This window comes from Mytilus trossulus, chromosome 9 (assembly GCF_036588685.1).
Source record: "Mytilus trossulus isolate FHL-02 chromosome 9, PNRI_Mtr1.1.1.hap1, whole genome shotgun sequence".
Lineage (NCBI taxonomy): Eukaryota > Metazoa > Mollusca > Bivalvia > Mytilida > Mytilidae > Mytilus > Mytilus trossulus.
The window spans coordinates 57,660,450-57,680,044 of record NC_086381.1 but is presented as its reverse complement, the minus strand read 5'-3'; the positions used below and the strand labels follow the sequence as shown (position 1 = coordinate 57,680,044).

The 19,595-nt window shown below is 30.5% G+C and overlaps 3 long non-coding RNA genes across 3 annotated transcripts; all 3 read left to right on the top strand.

Annotated features, from left to right (window-relative positions):
* The first annotated feature begins 864 nt into the window (after positions 1 to 864).
* LOC134683161 (uncharacterized) lies at positions 865 to 5,920 on the top strand. Its single transcript, XR_010100969.1, has 3 exons — positions 865 to 950; positions 4,158 to 4,178; positions 5,063 to 5,920. It is a non-coding gene; the product is annotated as an uncharacterized LOC134683161 (long non-coding RNA).
* A 7,716-nt stretch (positions 5,921 to 13,636) lies between these two features.
* Positions 13,637 to 16,114, top strand: LOC134683160 (uncharacterized). Its single transcript, XR_010100968.1, has 3 exons — positions 13,637 to 13,709; positions 14,015 to 14,076; positions 14,973 to 16,114. It is a non-coding gene; the product is annotated as an uncharacterized LOC134683160 (long non-coding RNA).
* A 74-nt stretch (positions 16,115 to 16,188) lies between these two features.
* LOC134683159 (uncharacterized) lies at positions 16,189 to 18,820 on the top strand. The gene is made up of 4 exons (XR_010100967.1): positions 16,189 to 16,328; positions 17,030 to 17,097; positions 17,946 to 18,010; positions 18,636 to 18,820. It is a non-coding gene; the product is annotated as an uncharacterized LOC134683159 (long non-coding RNA).
* The last annotated feature ends 775 nt before the right edge of the window (positions 18,821 to 19,595 follow it).

Below are 19,595 nucleotides of genomic sequence, written 5' to 3'. Positions count from 1 at the left end.
GAGTTGCTATGTTTTCAAGCTTTTACTCTTGTATAAACATCACCGAACTGTAACTTTAAGTTCTGTAACCATGGTAAAATTCATGATTGATTGTGGGTGCATAACCCCCTGTGGCAAATATATCATGCATTTCAAGTTGAAAGATCCATGTAACTTGACCAGGTATTGCTTCCAAATAGTATCTACCTTCAACAACAGGAATAGGGGACACATTCATGTATATGTCTAGGAGACTGACAGTGTACCAACTGAATTTGTTGGCAATACCTTCTGAATACATTTTTTATATAAAAGTTAATTACATTTGGTTTTTCAGAGAATTTACAAGACTATTATCCACAAAATGCAACAGTCTTATTTTGATGAATTGTTGAACCAGAGAAATGTGAAGACTTACAGACACCTAGACTGTATAGTCAACATAACAATGATTAGAGAATCAGACTACAGTGAACATTACAATGATTAGAAAATCAGACTAGAGTCAACATTACAATGATTAGAGAATCAGACTATAGTCAACATTACAATGATTAGAAAAGCAGCCAGCTGCATTTCATCAATCAGTTTATGATGAAGCTTTACAGCATTGGAAATGATTACTCAGGTATGTATTGGTTAAAATTTTGAGATTTGTTTTATAGGATAATAGTGGTGTTTAATTTTATCTTTCTTGAAATAAATATATTAGAAATGAGATGAAATATGGCATTGATTAAAGGAGATGTACCAAGGAAAACATGTGACTGAATAAACATTTTATTAAAAAAGGATGAACAATACAGTTTTGAGTTTCAATCCTTTCATATATTAAAATAAAATTATATTTTGTAGGGACCAAACAACTGAGCAGAAAGAAGAATCGTATGACCTTGAAGAGTAAGCAATGTATTAAGTATATTTGGGGTTACCAAAGAGTATGGTAAGAACCTCATCTTAAATTATACTTGGTGAGTATTCTTATTGTTGGTTAAATATTAAGCATCATTATGGAAAATGGGGGATCAAGGGTATACACCAACAAGACAGTGACCAAAGGAAAATAAATAACCAAAACCATCTAGAGGTTTCAACTATAGTCTGATGTTTATACAATACGTGAACTTGTAAATCATCCAAAGTCTAAAATATTTGTGAATAAAATGAACAGACTGACAAATAACTTACATACACACAAATATCTGACCTAAGCACATGAGCATGTTGCAGGGTGAAATTTTAAAGCTTGAGCCTGTTTTGTGCAATGCCTAACCATTTAACGACAAAATTTCATACAGAAAACTTTTCAAATTGAGGGGTTTCAAATTTTAAATAAGCCAATTTATGGTTTAAAAAAATAATAGAAATCTTGACTCCCCAACAAGAGAAAAATGTCACTCTTATCATTGAGGAAAATGGCCACTACCTGAATGGTCTTTAGAATTAATTCAGTTGCTCTGGTCATTTTTCAAAATTTAACAATGTAAGTAAATATGGAGTTGTTTGATCAATGGGAGATAACTCTGACCACATGGAATAATTCTGAAAACTTAAAGAGGGGTCCTGATCCCGAAATCCCGGGCTTAAAAACACAAAATCCTGAGCTCCCGAAATTTAAATAAATTTAGATCCTGACATCAAGAAATTAAAAAAAAAAAAAAATTATCCTGAAGGGGTCAATCCCTAAATCCTGTGCTTTAAAATACCAGATTCCTGAGTCCCAATATAGGTCCTATCCCCCTCACATATATAATTGATAACTAAGATAAAAGAAATACAGAAATTGTTTTGCCTTTTGCCATGCTTACAATCAACAAAAGATTTTTTTCTTCATTTTTCAAAATAAATTCCAAGACTAAGATGTAGGATGCCATTCTTCTAACAAAATACCACTGCATGGAGACCCTAATCAGCACACTAAAATGTCCAAACGTGTGTCCTACATCTTGAAATAAATATAATTTTATAAATGTTCAAGTATCTTCAAAAACATTTTTTACTCATTTCTACTCTGTTGAGACAATTTCACTAGCACTGCACTTTGACTTTGACTAAGACAAACACAATGTTGATTGAAGTTGAATGGTACTAGTGACAACTTTGTTGGAGACATGGAAAGCATTTCGTCATTGTTAGTAGTATTATGGGCTTTCACATTCTTGAGTCACAAAGAACCTTATGTACGTTAGTTCCATTGAAATGTTATATGCATTGTCAATGCTAAACATTTGATTGACTTTGACTGATTTTTTTTTTAGTTTCGTCAGAGTGTAAATGAGTTTGAACAAAAGGCAATATAACCTTTTTTTAGTGATAAGAAGATTTGACTTTCATTTTTGATAAAGTTTCACCAAATTTATTGTTGATAGCAAGGCTTATGGTTTGCACAATAGAATATGCCTTTTACACAATGAGCTCAGTGGTGAATCCAGGGGTGGGGGGGGGGGGGGGGGTCTGGAATTTGGAACCCCCTTTTTTTTGGCCCATCAATGCATTTGAATGGGAGCATATAGTTTGACTCCCCCCTTTACTCTGGGTTGGGAATCCCCCTTTTTAAAATGGCTGGATCCTCCCCTGGAGCTTGTCACTTTCACTCAAAAAACATTAAAGAAACCATCAAATTCCTAAGCTTAGGTAGGAGCTTCAAATTGTTATAAAAATTACTTAATTATCATTATCTTGTGTATTTTAGCCACCTTCTGCTTAAAAAAAAATACATTTAGATAATTTATCACTTAAAGAGGCATTTGCAATGATTTAGATAAACAATAACAGCACTTTGTTTTTTTTATAAATATTAATAAAAGTGGAATAATGAAGAAATGACTTGTAATTATTAACAGTCATTTTTATAGTTAAATTGGTAAAAATGATCTGAAAAGCATTGCTGATTTCATATTTTTTTTCCAAAACCACAATTCAACCTCATTTTGGTCTGTATGCATACAACATTTAATAAGAACCATTGTAGTAGATGGTTGCTCAGCTTGGTCAGATAATAAAAAGAACAGAATGTCAAAATAAAACGGTTTTGCCAACAAAAAATATTATTTCAGTGGTAAAACTCAAATGTTTTTGCTTCAATTTTTTACTCACTTGAGTGCAATTATTTGCAAAGTACAAATCTTATACAAAAGAATAATGTCTGAGACAACAACCCAACCAAAGAGCAAAAAACAGCCGAATCAACTAATGACTCTTCAACGCTGCAAGAAAATCCAGCATCTGGAGGCAGGCTTCAGCTGACCCCTACACAAAAATGTTCACTAGGTCAGTGAAAGTGGATGTCATACTAAACTCAAACATATATTTAAATGAACTGAAATTAAAAAACCTATGAGACTAACAAGGTCCAGAGGCTTCTAACAAGGGACAGGTGCAAAAATGCAGTGGGTTAAACATGTTTTGAGAGATCTCAACCCACACTTATACCTCTATGAGCCAATGTAGAAAAAACAAACACAGCAATTTGCACCGTAAAACTCATTAAAAAGAAGTCTGTGTCCAACTTCAGAAAAGGTAACAAAAGAAACAGACTAATAATTTGTGTATTTTTACAACATTTACAAAGCTAAATTTTGTGGGAAAATAAAGTAAAAGTTAAATTAAAAAAGAAATATTTAATTTTGAAATTTACTTCAAAGAAAAGAAAATAAAGTTTAATTGATTTTATTCTTATATGTGTAATGTTGTATATGTATTTATATTTCATTTCAGAGTTCAACAACAGATTATTAATTCTATAATTTTGATTTTTGCAGATTGCAGCAGTGGGATGTTACAGTCATAGACGTTGGATAGACTCCGTTGTACTAGGCCAGGGAGGGTAGCGCAGAGTTTCCGCAGCACTATACAATAGTAGCAAGATCACTCTACCATGAGCTTGTTAAAGGGCCCGTTTGATGAAAGTGACACCAACATTCTCCACAACACTACAGATTTGTTTTTGCAGATGCAGCCGAGAGGATGTTTCAGTCATGGACTCATTTGATGGAAGTGGCACCAACATTCTCAAACACTAATAATTTACAAATTTGTTTTTGTTGTAGATGCAACATCAGTCATACACCCTAGAGTTTGGCTATGTTGTGACAGAAGAAGAGTGGCATATAGACTTCTGTATGTCCATTTTTATGGAAGTGACACATTACTAATCTTTCTTCTTATATCCATTTCAGAGTTCTTACAAAGATGCATAGGTATAAAATATTTATTATTTTTTGTCTTTAGGTGTATTTTTGTCAATGAGTTAAAACCCAAAGAACAGTACATTGATCAGAAGTAATAAGTTTGACTAGTGTAATTTGAGAGAGAACACTCTGGAACACAAAAAATATCCTACCTCATAAAAATTTAACACGACATCTTATTTTCACCTTTTTTCATTGAAGCAGCACACAGTGTAGTCAAGAATGTATGCATGTCCTTGAACTTCTAGAAATACAATACCTAATAGTTAAAACAGTCTGGTATAATGGTAAACAAGAGCTACATAAAAAAAAGGAAGATACAAAGTTAAATTAAAAAAATATGTATTTAATTTTTGAAATTTACCTCAAAGAAAATAAAATAAAGTTTAATTGATTTTTTTCTTATATGTGTGATGTTGTATATGTATTTTTATTTCATTTCAGAGTTCAACAACAGATTATTAATTCTATTATTTTGTTTTCGCAGATTGCAGCAGTGGGATGTTACAGTCATAGACGTTGGATAGACTCCGTTGTACTAGGCCAGGGAGGGTAGCGCAGAGTTTCCGCAGCACTATACAATAGTAACAAGATCACTCTACCATGAGCTTGTTAAAGGGCCCGTTTGATGAAAGTGACAACAACGTTCTCCACGACACTACAGATTTGTTTTTGCAGATGCAGCCGAGAGGATGTTTCAGTCATGGACTCATTTGATGGAAGTGACACCAACATTCTCAAACACTAATAATTTACAAATTTGTTTTTGCTGTAGATGCAACCTCAGTCATACACCCTAGAGTTTGGCTATGTTGTGACAGAAGAAGAGTGGCATGTAGATTTCTTTTATGGAAGTGCAAATAACTAATCTTTCTTCTTCATATCTATTTCAGAGTTCTTACGAAGATGTATAGGTATGCAGTATTTATTATTTTTGTCTCTGTGTATTTTTGTCAATGAGGTAAAACCACAGAACAAATCAATCAGAAGTATTAACTGGTGTAATTTGAGAACACCCTGGAACAAGAGAAATATCCTACCTCACAAAATTTAACATGAGACATCTTGTTTTCACCTTTTTTCAAGGAAGCAGCTCACACAGTGTAATCATGAAGGTATCCATGTCCTGGAACATCTGGTAATAGCATATCTCTAATAGTATTTTTACTACTATCCTCAAAATTCAAACAAAACAGTCAGATATTTTGATCAACAAGAGGTACAATCTCAAACCATGTGGTGAAAAAAGACAACACATAACCAAAAAAAGTGACGGAAAATTGTCTACACTGACAACAAAATATTATACAGCAACAACCCATTCAAAGACCTGAGAGATTCTCAAGCACCAATTCAACCAAAGACCAGGGATGAACTCCAGCACTGAGCACCAACCAAAACAAAGAACAGACATGAACTAGGGCAAAAAGCACCAACCCAACCAAAGACCTAAGAGGTTTTCAGGCACCATGCAACCAACTAAACTAAATAGCCAGGGATGATCTCAGACACCATGCACCAACCTTTCCAAAGATCAGGGATGCTTTCAGGCACAACAACCTTACCAAAGACCAGGAATGATCTGACACCAAGCACCAACCAAAACAAAAAAAGGGTGATCTCAGACACCACAGAATGTTAGCAAGTATTTGATATGTTAACTTATCTACTACTTGTGTAAGTAAAATGGGTTTTTTTCATTCTGTGCTGCATTTATTCTATCAAAAATTGTCAAAATGCAACATGAAATTTTTATGTGTTTTTCATCTCTTTCTTCAAAATGTTTTACATATTGAAATTTTTTAAAAATTCCATTGGACTATCAAAAATAATTAGTAAACAATTTCTTGAATATTTTTTTTTTATTGGAAATGTTAAATTACTTTAATCAACGAATATGAAAATAAATGTTCAAACCTTTTTCATGCATAACCAAATTAATAAATGTGTTAAATAAAAGATTACAAATAAAAAATTTCTATATTTTTTTTTTTTGGAAAATTAAGATATGCTTCTAAGAGTTTTTACAATTGAACTGTTCCAGAATATAATAATGTATTGTTTTTTACAGAAAATATAAGGTAAAATAACAAATTATGATTCGGGTTTACATGAAAACACTGATATCTTGAATGACAGTAGCATAGGTGGATCCAGGAAGCCTTGCCCCCCCCCCCCTTTTGTGGGTAAAGGAGTAAGTTCGGTAAGAGCCATATTTGGCCCCAATTATAAAGTTCATAGTAACAAGACAATAACTGTTTCAAGTTGCCTTAAAGACATGTTAGAAAGTTACACAGAACTGTTTTTGTCAAAGTTTACTTCTAACACGTTAATTTTTACATCCCAAAAAGGTCAAAATAAGGGATTTTGGTGAAATTTGTCAAAATAAGCCAGATTGCAACCAAATGAAGGACCAGGAAACATAGAGCGCAGGCGTGGACAAGCTTAAGATTCAAATAAGACGTGTGAAATGTCTTCACAAACATTATTTTAAAAGATCTTTGTTGTCGACGTATGCGCTCTATATTTCCTGTCCAATAATCTATGGAAATTTACCCATTTTCATTGATTTTTTCGTGAAAATCAATATGAGTTCAACTTGTGACGTCATAATGAAACGCAGAAACGTAAAATTTCCAACAAAATGGTGTATATCCTAGCTAGTCAATGGATTAGCTGTAATTTATCGTGATATTGGTCGATTAATCTGAATTTGAAATTTACGCTAAAAAGGGGGCCATTTTAGGACCTTATCGAACATACTCCTTTTGGTTGATTATATAAGGAATCACTGTAGTATGACTAGAAGGGGCCCCCTCATGAAAAGTTCTGGATTCTGCCACTGAGAAGCGAAATAAAAGTTCACTAAATTAGAAGGGGAGGCAAGTTGTATAAAATAAGGGTATCAATACGATATGGTATTTCAACAAATGATGCAATTTTGCTCTAAATTTGTGAAGTAAAATTCAGGTACACTATGCCAAGATCAAATTCATGTATATTTTACCCTTGGGAAGTGGTAAAAAACTGCTTAAAAATTAAGATATGTCTGCAAAGTATTTAGTAATTTGGGAAAATATGGTTTGGTTCAGATTAATTGAATAAGATTTTGAATTTCTGAAATTAGTTGATATTGTAATAAAAAAAAATATTTATGATTATCCCAAACTTTCACCATCAACGATTCTGGAAGATTATGTCGAGCAATTTTTTTTTGTTGTAAAAGTTTTCATCCAATAATTTATAACTGTAGCCAAATAATAATTTGATTAATTAAAGCCATGGACACCTTCTCATAATTTAAAAATATTGAGATAAATATGCCGATATAAATACAAGTGGTACTTATTTGATTCTTGTCGGTGGATTCTGGAATAATTTTCATTTCATATTTAAAAAGTACCAAAAAGTATTTTTTTTGAGAACATATTCAGCTTGAATACATAAATGACAGAGATTTTTATTAAGCATTTCATGTGAACAACCAAGTTAGAAATTTGACTGAAAAAAACTCAAAAAAAGATTCAGGCATACAAATTATAATATACATTAAAAACTGGATATTAAATGATAAAACCGTGGAAGAAGATTGACTTAATTTGATTACAACACTATTTAACCATTGAATAAGATTTTCTTCTGAAATGCAGCAAAATGGTTTGCCCATCAATTTCAATAGTTAAATTGATATATATAGGAAGATGTGGTATGAGTGCCAATGTGACAAATCTCCATGCTTATATATGCAACAACATTTGAAGCTAAAAAAGAGGTTGGAGATTAACCCAGAGTGGAACGCCCATTTATTTAATTTCTTTATCAAATTGATCAATGCAGAAAGGGTGATAGTTGAAATAACTTAGGATGAGGTTTATTAGGTTGTAAAACAGTTTAAGGTCCTTGGATCAAATGATCAACAGATATTTATAAAACATTTTTAAACATTGTCTTGTTTGCATTGTTAGTGATTTCGGGTGGTTGAAATTTTCAAAACAATTCATGCAGTTTTTGGTGATACACTCGTTTAAATGATAAAACTGAAATTTCAGTTTTGTAATTTAACAGCTTCCCTAAATATTTTACTGTTTTCAATACATCTTGATTGTCAAATTGGAGAATAACAGTACATTTGTACTTGAAACTAAATTAAAGTTTGTCATCTGCATTTAAAGTTTCATAGCTGAACATTAATGTTCATCTTGATTTTTTTTTTGAAGACTAAGCAAATATCAAATGACCATTTCAGAAATACATTGAGCTCAGAGCGCTGCGTTTCTTATCTATTACTAACATAGTTTCTCTGTGGAGTAGCTTGCAGTTGCTAGGGTCTGGTTGTTTCTTTTGTTTTTTCATTGGTTCTTTGAATGGTGTCATGGTTTTCAAGTGTTCAGGATATGGTGTTCTGCTTTTGAGGGAATCTTTATATGTAATTCTGAAATGAAAATATTTGATATTTGTTTGGTAATTTAAGTATTAAAAAAATTGTAATTTTGAGCTTAAATCTAAAAAAGTTTTATAATTTTCGAAACAATGTCAAAAACAAAGGTCTTTAATCAAATTCTAAATTATATTTGACATATTATGATGTATTGGAAACCAAAATAATAAAAATATATTTGTATCTTAGATTGAATTCAAATACCTTATTGTGAAAAATTACCCAAAATGTTATATACTTAAGCGTCATCAAAATTATTTCAGGGTATCTGTTTCTTAAAAGCAGTGATTGCTAACAAGATAATGGTGAAGTAAAAGTAACATTTCAAAATTATAATCTACCTTTTAAATTAAATTCACTTAATGCTTTGACCAAGTGGGAAGAACAAGTATTTAAATCATTATAAATACCCCCCTTAAACCTTCATTCTTATTTATCTGAAACTATCATCATTTCCCAGAGTTATTTAGATAAAAATCCCTAGTATTAAACAGAAGTATCTAATTATTTTGCTTCAAATATATCATTCTTGGGTTCATTTTTAACTCTAACCCCCAATAATATGCTTTCATTCAGACATTTTACAAATTCTCCATACAAATCCCCCAAAAAATAATTTTGTGAAAACCTGTCAATAATAAGGAATCCACAGTATTCACATTTTGCTTGAAAAATATTTGTAATCAAGTTTCATCAATTAGCCTCGAATGTTGTATTTAAGCGAAATAGTTGTTTGTTTCTTTGCTCTGTCTTTACACAGCTGAAAACTTTTACTTTTAAGCAAGGGAGATAACTTGTTTCAAATTTAATTTAATTAAGAAATTTCTAAAAATGACATTTGTCCATTCGGCATCATATTTTTCTAAAATCAGTGTAATTCTTAAAAATGTTTGGTATTACTATTTGGTTTATAATTATCAATACATAATTAACAACTTTTTAATTTTAACTTTTTCGTCACATTTAACAATTACTCATCATGACAAGATTTTGACATTTCTTTTCGAAATTCCCCTTATATTTCTTTTAAAAATTGCATACAATATTCACTTTAAACATATTATAATTGTTAATGTTTGTGTCATTTTGGTCTTTAGTGGATAGTGGATAGTTGTCTCATTGGCAATCATACCTCATCTTCTTTTTTATAACTAAGCAGGTTCAAATTAGATCATGTACCATACTTTAGGGGCAGTGGTAGATTCAGAGGGTGGGAGTTCTGGAGAGGTTGGATCCTCCTTTTGTCGAGCCTTTGACTTAAGTTGAAAAAGTGACACATAGCGATCCTACATTCCGTCATTGGCATCGTCCACAAATATTCACTCTGTGGTTAACGTTTTTAAAATTTTAATAGCTTTCTTAAACTATCCTGGATTTATACCAAACTTGGACAGAAGTTTGTAAATGATCATAAGATAGTATTCAGAAGTAAATATTGTAAAAATAAAATTCCATTTCTTTGTATTTTACTTGTAACTGGACTTAGTTTTTCTCCTGGGAAATATTACATTCACTCTGTGGTTAAAGTTTTAAAAACTTTGATAACTTTCTTAAAGTCTCCTGGATTTGTACCAAGCTTGGACCAAAGCTTGTTTATGATGATAAGATAGTACATGTACCCAGAAGTAAATTTTGTAAAAATAAAATTCCATTTTTCTGTATTTTTCACTTTTCTTCAAGTTAACATAACATTCAGTCTGCTGTTAAGTTTTTAAAATATTTATTAAATTCATAAACTATTCTGGATTTTTACCAAACTTTGACAGAACTAGGACATGCTTCTTTTAATCAAAAGATAATAAAAAAAATTAAGGGATTGCTAAAGTGAATTTGATAAGATAGCCATATTTTGGATCCTATGGCACCTTCATCAGGATTGAAACTATAGGGAACTGCAGAATCCTGTAATGATAATTTGCATTTCACAATGTCACCATCAGGATAATTTATAAATAGGAGAGTGAAGGTAGATGCGAAAATAAACTAGATCAAGAATGTTAAATAAAATATGTTTTTGTATATTTGGACGACATTTGACTTGCAATTATGTACCATTTACTAGGCTGGATATAGTACAGACTTGCATACCGTACCATTTCGACACTGGAAGAAGTACGTTTGTCTGAGCGAAGCCAATTGGAAGCATGTACCTCTTAGTGAAGCTAATTGGGAGCACATACCCTCTGTCTTGTTGCGAAGCTGATTTGAAGCAGTACATATATACCTCTGTCTGCTAAAGCTAATTAGAAGCAGTACCCCTGGCAGCGCGGTCCCAATTAGAGGCATGTAACTCTGAGGGAAGCCAATTGGAAGCATGTACCTCTGCAAAATTTAATTAAACACTATTCAACAAATTTTATTTAACATTCTTTTTAAACCATTAATACTTTTTGTCGAGCCTTCAACTTTAATTGAAAAAAACATGAGACTTAGCCATCCTACATTCTGTCAGCAGCGTCATCATTGGCGATCACAAAAATTCACTCTTTAGTTTAATTTTTTTGAAATTTTTATAACTTTCTAAAACTATTCTGGATTTCTAAAACTTCCACCGAAGCTTGTATATGATCATAAGATAGTACCCAGAAGTAAATTTTGTAAATGAAACATATTCTACTTATAAATGCCAGGATACAATACATTCACTAAAGTTTTTAAAATTTTAATAACTTTCTTCAAATATTCTGGATTTGTAACAAACTTAGACAGAAGCTTGTTTATGATCAAAAGCTAGTATCTAGACAAAAAATAGTTAAAACTTATTTCCTGTTTTTCCGTATTTTGCTTATTAATGGACTTAGTTAACCTTATATTCTGAAGTTAAAGTTTTTAAAACAATTATTAGATTCATAAACTATTCTGGATTTTTACCAAACTTGGACAGAAGCTTCTTACAATCAAATGATAGTCTGAGAGGAATATTTTTATTGATATTCCCCCCCCCCCTCATTTTTGTTGAGTCTGGGATTAACAGCAAAAGTAAACGAGACACTGGGATCTGCAGAACCTGTACAAATTTTTGGTTGCAATTAAATGAGAACAGAACCTAGTTTGAACCCTGCCTTTTATCCTGGGTGGGAGCCCCATCTCTTTAAAAATGGCTGGAACCACCCCTGGGGGAGAATAATTGCTTTTTTATCATTTGAAGATGGAAAAAACTATTTACGTTATTACATGGGATTTGTTTCCAAATGGCAGAAAAGAGGTGTTTCCTGTCTTGTGTATTGACAGGAGCTAGTTCTGACTGTTATCCTCCATTTAAGGAACCAGTCATTCCCAAAGTTTACCTTGTGTCAGTCCATCTCTATTAATGTCAAGATATCAGTGATTTCTCTTCTCTTAAGTATTTTGGAAGCATTCTTGATCATTCTTATGAAAAACAAATTTTGACATCACCGATTAATATGGTTCATGTATCAAACTTAATTTGGGAATAAAAATGTTACTTTTGAATTGTAAATTTTGAAACTATTTCCTTCAACTATTCTAGTTTAATGATTTTATTACATGGAATTTGAATTTGGACAATTATTTTTTAATTTAAAGAAACGGGATTTTTTGAGTTTACAATATTTCATCCTAAATTTTATCCTAAATGTAAAGATTTCTTACAACATACCACTATTTTGTATTATATTTGTATTTTATATTATCAGCGTTTCTTTTACCATTGAAACTTCAAAGGAAGATTACACTCACGTTGAAGTTGTGTTATTCCTAGTATGAAACTGGTTGAGAAATTTCCCCCCATTTTCCCGAAATTTGTGAAATTTTATTAAAATTTACAGACAGTACTCGTTTGTGTAATCAACTCCTGCAGTTATAATTTTTTCTATTCTTGAATTAGGAGATTTTTATTTAAACCTTTGTTAGAATGTTACAATTTTTGTTTAGAACTCACATGATGAGCATGCAAATTGATTAAGGTTAATCGTCATCACAAATGTTTGACCTTTTATATTTCCATATATTTAAATTTCAGTAAAGACCATTCTCCTTTGTTGATGGAAAATATGAACTTGCACAACTGAGCTACTTCAGGCTATGATCCATTTTTGTAGAATTATTTTCATACTTATGATGTGTGTAAAGAGAAACTTAAAACAAGGGAAATTTTATTAAACTATGCTCCAAAATATTTTAAAAATGTTTGTGATTTATAGGTGTTAGCCAATAAATATTCTGTTCTTTTTTTATAACCTCTTTTTTTAGGTATTTACATATCAGATGTCTGCTAACTAATATAAGTGCAATAATTTGAGCTATGTAAATAAAAAAAATGTAAACATAGTTCTAAATAAAAATGGAAAGAGAAATTGTGGGTATTTAAAAAAAAAACATTTGGTCAATTTTCAAAATTCCAGTTACATGTATAAAAGCACATCTGATATTTTTACTGTTTTATGTATGAGTTCAAACAATTATTTTTTATATTGAGAATTACTTCCATGCTGCAATGAATGTAAAAAGAAAATATTGTGAGATGCTTTGGAACATTCTTTGGACAATTGTATATTGGATTATATACAACGGAAAGGACATTGGAATATAAAAATGGATTCAGTGAACTGGTTATCACAAAGAATTATGTTGAAAAGCATGAAAAGTAGCCATGGCAGCAGCTCCAAGGAAGATGGTTACATAAATCTTCAACCAAGTCTGAGGCTTCACCAAGAAAATAAGAAGGCAAGTTTAATTAAGCCAAACATTTTCTATACAATCAGTAATTTGATAAAAATTGTATATTAAGGGCATATGATAGAGTTGATGTTGCTAATGTAAAATGTTATTTTTGCCATTCAATGGGAGATAACTCATAATTTACCGTTATAAACAATGGAATATATTTAAATTATTATTTTTGTGGAGTTGAAAATTCAATCAATAAACTTAAGACTTACTGTTTTTGATTTTAATCTTTTATATTGATTTTACAGTTATTTATGTTATAGTAAGAAATTGGAATAATGTTTGGTAAATGTCAGGGAAATTGAAATATAAAGTATATAAATTGTAAATTTTCATATATTTCAGGTTTTTTTTGTGAGATTTTTTCATGGTGTGGGAATAAGACTTGGAGGTCTAATACAGCTAGTATATAGGTAGGTGCCAGTATACAGTTTCGAATAAAATAAATGTTTTATAAATATTCTTTTTAAATTTTATGTGGTTCAGGCTTGAAAGTTTGTAAGAGTTTGGTTTCTAGTTTACGCATTTTTTTTTTATCAGTACAAACATAATGTAATTTTGAATATCGAACCTAATTATTTAGTTTGTTGGATTGCTATCTAGTTAATATATGTTCTCAGCCTCTATTACACATATATAACCTATTTTTTTATAATTTCATATGGTAACAGTGATCTTTTGAAACCATTCTGGTAAGACTTAACACTTTATATTTCAGATTAGCATCAGCTTGTCTGTAAGGATTGAGGCTGAGAATGGCCATTGGAGCTGACTAATATGGTAAGAACCAATAAATAGATTAATGAGTCATTTAGCCAAGAACATGTAAATACCCTAGAATGTTATACAAAGAAGTATTATATTTTAATTATGCAGATCTTGAGACGTAGTAAACTTTAATTTTTCTTGAACTATAACTGTGATATAATCTAAAGGGAGGTATCAAGATAAATAAAGGAAATAAAAAAATTATTCAGTTACTTAGAAAATCTTACTATCTGTAAGTTTTCTAAAATTGTTCCCGTATATATACATTGTATAATGAATGGGATGTGGACCATCATGTGGTATGATTGCCACTGAAACAACCATCTCCCAGAGACCAAATGATATGTAAGCAACAAATGGTCACTATGGCCTTCAACAATGAGCCAAACATATACCTTACAGTTAACTTTAAAAGTTAGAAACATGGCAAAATGTGAAACAATTCAAACAAGAAAACCAACAGCTTGATTTATAATGAAACCATGAAATAATAACAATTGTCGCTATTTTGTGCATTTTTCCTTCGATCTTTTTTGTGATAATTTTCATATCATGCTTCTCGCTTGAGATGGAAAAATTATCGCTAAAAGGAGACCACGTGGCGTTGCTAACAAAATTGACATTGAAATTGACAAGGTCGTCATAGGTAAAATAGCGATAAACAGATTATCATTGGTCATCTCAACGATAATCTATAAATACGTCGAACAACAACCAACTACTTGTCATCCCTTGTTTGCTACTGAAGACTGGTTGTTTGTAAATTCAGTCTACAGAATCACTTCAAAGCAAAGTAAAAGCAATGTTCTATTGTTCTATGCATCATAAGTGCATTTATTAACTAGTTACTTATTCCTTTGCATTGAATATTGTTCTGAAAGATATTAGAATGTATATTTCTTTTTCAGGTGACTTCAACTGTGGCTGCAGGAAATTATTGTGCAATACAACTGAAACCAAAAAGAATGTAATTCAGACTATTTTTGTGTATGTTTTAAAAAATGTTCATATTTTTTTACCAAAAATAAAATTTATAAAAAAAAATAAAAATTGTAAAGATTCTCCATTTTCAACAAAGCTGGAAGTTGTTGGCTAAATTGATACTTCATAATTTTCCGATTTTACTTTTAGACCTACTCTTGATATCTTAATTATGGTCAATGTGTTATCAAACATTTCCAGAAGGTTAAAAATGGAGAATCTAAAAAAAAAAAAGAAAAATAATGTTATTTTGTTAAAATGTACATTTTGGTTTTCTGATTTGTTGGATGTATCTCTTTTTTTCTTCATTAGTTTGTTATTTTTTGCAGTGTTTTTAGCTATAAAAAAGATTATTTCACAAGAAGCATAGAAAAAAACCCATCTTGGTGAGAAAAGATTAATTCAGATTTTTAGTGTTAAATGCCACAATAAGCAAGATTTGTTATATATCTTGGTGTCCATTTTTTCAATTGGTTGAGAAAATCGGAGTAATGGAAGTGAACCACCTAGGTGAACAATGATGTACTAAATATTTTTGTTAATTATTTAAATAATTTATATCAAATTATTTATTATAGCTATACCATCTTGTATTTTTGTTAGATATAGCAATGATGTGGAGTCTAAACAGGTGAAATTTTTGGCAAAGGGAGGTAATAAATTATTCCCCTGTTTAACTCCTCATTCTTTTAAATTTATTATTTTACTTAAATATTGATATGTATAAGTTTTTTGTTTAATATCAGATGTATACTAGCTAACAATGACTATTATTCAGAGTTCTGTAAATAAAAAAAAATGTAAACAGAGCTCCAGATAATAGATTTAAGGGTGGGAGAAATTATGGGACACTATCGGTAGAATTGATTTGGTGAAATTTTCAAGATACGTGATTAATTGAGAGTGCATCTGATATTTTTTTTATTTATTTCTATAAATAATGGACCAAAAACGAAAAGATTGCAATTAAGATAATGATGACAGCCACTCTGGCAGCCAGGAGAGCAGCTCTAAGGAAGATGGTCAATAAAATTTTCAACCAAGTCTGAGGCTTTACCATGAAATTGAGAAGGCAAGTTTATTGAAGTCAAACAATTTCTATACATTTTCTAGAAATATTTGTTAAATGTACATATTCATCCTTATTTTCTGCATGAATAACATCTTTCAATAATTTATTTACCAGTTTAATATTTTGGGATACCATTGTCAAGGGGTACAATCAAAATCACGTGATGGATATACACACACCGGAAGTAACAGTCGAGCAGACCGCTTGAAAGGTAAGTAGTCGTATTTACTTGTTTATATCAATGAAATTTAATAAATAAGGTAGTGCACGGAATGTCGGATACTATCTAGTTTTGAAATACACAATTATCATTGCTGGAAATCGTGCAGTTAATGCTAACACTTCGACACAAAAATTCGTTGAAAATTTGGAACTGTGTCGAAGTGTTTTCAATAACTGCACGCTTTCTAGCAAAAACAATTGTGTATTTTAAAACTACATACTATCCGACATTCGGTGTGCCAACTTATTAATCAAAATTTAATTGATATAAACAAGAAAATGCAACTACTAACCTTTCAAGCGGCGAGTTCGACTGTAACTTCCGGTGTGTGTATATCCATCACGTAATTTTGATTGTACCCCTTGATTGTACATTAACAAGAATTTCTATTACAATTGCAGGAGTAAATTCTAAGATAGGAATTAACTTTCAAGGGGAGACTAGCACAATTAACAGCAAGATTTGTTCATTCAATGGGAGACAACTCATTTTCATTATTCAAATTAGTTGAGTGCAGAATTCAAATCATAAACCTTGACTACTTTTGTTTGTTTTTCAATCTTTACAAAATATGTGGATTTTATACTATTGGTACTTGAAGTAAGAAATCAGAAAAATGTGTAAATCAATCTTTAGGTTGACTTAGAAATTGGTTTGTAAAATTAATAAATGTGTTAATTTCTTTTTAGGTACTTTCTGTGGCATGTTTTCATGGTGTGGGAATAAGACTTGGTGGTCAAATACAGCTAATATGTAGGTAGGTACCAGTATTGTTAATCCTGTTTTAAAAAAAAAAATCTATAAATAAGATTATTTTAAAATGAATACTGACTTTTTTAGGGTTAAAGGTTTATAAGAGTTTGGTCAACAGTATATACTCTTTATTTGATCAGTATCATATGACAATGGTCTCTTGGCAAAGTATGGCCTTATAATAGATTTTAAATTTCAACTTTTATCATAGAATATCAAAGGGGCCCCAATTTGGATCTTAAATGGATATATTTCAAGAAACTTAATGTGACTTAAAATAAATCGCTTCTTTATAAAACATTGTAGTCTCCATAATTAGCTATATTGGGAGATATTATTAAAATGCTATAATTTTGTGAATTTTCTTACCTAAAAGCTTAAAGAATACCTTTGATCCAAAATGTTTCGTAACTTATTGGAACCAAGGGTAATACATGTATTTAAATAAAAAGACGTAAACTATTACTGGATATGCTAAAAACTGTTCTGAATTGTGAAAAATTGGACCTTAATTGGCGCTTTTCATATACACCAGAATTGCATAATCAAGATGTCATAACTTAATAGTTTATAGTGTCAGGTGCCAAAATGAAGTGTTTATTATGTATCAATAATGATACCAGAACAATATATATGTTAAATTTGTAGTATTTGGGCTTGATTTAAAAAAAAAAAAAATCTTAGGGCCAACTTAACCCTTTTAAGCCTACTCCTTTTAGGATTGAATTGTGTTGTTGGATTGATGTCTAACCAATGTTCTCAAACCTATCGCATATATTACCCATTTTATATATCATAGATACAGTATTTCAGAAGTTATCCTTTAAAACAATTTTGTATTTTATATTTCAGGTTAGCACCACAGCTTGTCTGCAAGGATTGAAGCTGGGAAACGGCCATTGGAGCTGAATTTTATGGTAAGAAACTAAAATATTGATTAATGAACTTTTAAATTCACCATGTATTTTTTTATGAATACATGTATTTTGAAATATTTTCCAAATTAATAGTTTTAATTATACTGGTAATCTGGATTGGGTATTTAAGAATAAAGAGATGTTATAAGATTGCCAACTACTCAACTATCAATAAGAGAAGCAAATTACAATCACTGTAGGACCTTCAGCAATGAGCAAAACCTATATGAATGTAAATAATGCAACTGGTTGATTATCACAATAGGAACTTGTATTTATAAATCTAATCTCTAATGCAAAACTTTGAGGCCCGATTTTTCTGAAATCTTGGGATTATTTATCTTGCATATTTGTCCATTTGTTGAAAAATCACAAGAATAGCATGCAATAATTTCTGGTTTTACAGTACCAGTTTTAAAGGCCCTGCCTGAACATAACAAAATGTGAAACAGTTTCAAACTAGAAAAACCAATGCATTAATTCATACAACTAATAAGGGAAAATAAACATGATGCACATCAACCATTGATTTTATCATCCTTTTTTGCTAATAATTGTATAAATCGGTATATCGGTTTGATCTTGTTTTGACAAATATGTTTAAGAATGTTTATTTCTATTTCAGGAAGCTGTGGCTGCAGCAATGATTATGTGATAAAACTGAAGAATGTTATTCAAATTTTTTTTGTATATATTTCAAAAAATGTAAATTTTTATAAAAAAAAAAAAAAAAAAAAAAAAGGTGTAAAGATTCTCCATTTTCAATTAGATTGGAAGCTTGTATTTACAATTGTTAGATCTTCTTCGTTATTCCCCACCCCCTGTATCTCTATTTCATTTTTACTTTGTAAATGAAATGGAACAGACAAATTTTACTTGTCAACTTAATAATGGTCTGTCTAGTCAAAAGGCCTCCAGTTGGTTTAGAATGGAGAATCTAAAAAAAAATATGTAGGTGTTTTTTTTTGGTTTCCTGAATTTTTATATACATTTTGTTATTGCTCCCTTTCAATTTTTATAAATTCCAGATTTTAAGTTTTGGATTTATGGGGCTTTATTCATAAAAAAGGGGGATTTTTCACACCTGGACAATAACTCAAAAAGGCTTTCACCAATGTCCATGAAACTTTGGTGAATTGTTTATATCTATTGACATAAGCTCCCTTTCCCTTTTTATTAATTTTAGATTTTACGTTTTCTTAAGTAATGAATTTTTATACTTAAAAAATGGGGATTTTATGCAGTTTTGGTGAAACTTAAAAGAGCAACGGCCGTATCATGTGCTAAAGCGCATCCCTTTATTGAAATGTGTTGTAGTTTTTACATATTATTATTTCTTTATTTTAATTATACAAATTTTGAATTGTTAAATATTTAAAGGGTGTGGAGTCTCAACAGGGTGAAATTTTCAGGACAAAAGGGAGGTAATTCCTTTGTTATACTCATTATACTTGAAATTTCCTGAGTGTTTATATGGAATATAACTTTTTTAATTAAAATATTGTACACATTTTCTTTAAATATCAGATGTATACTTGCTAAAATTACTATTATTTAGAGTTCTGTAAATAAAAAAAAATGTAAG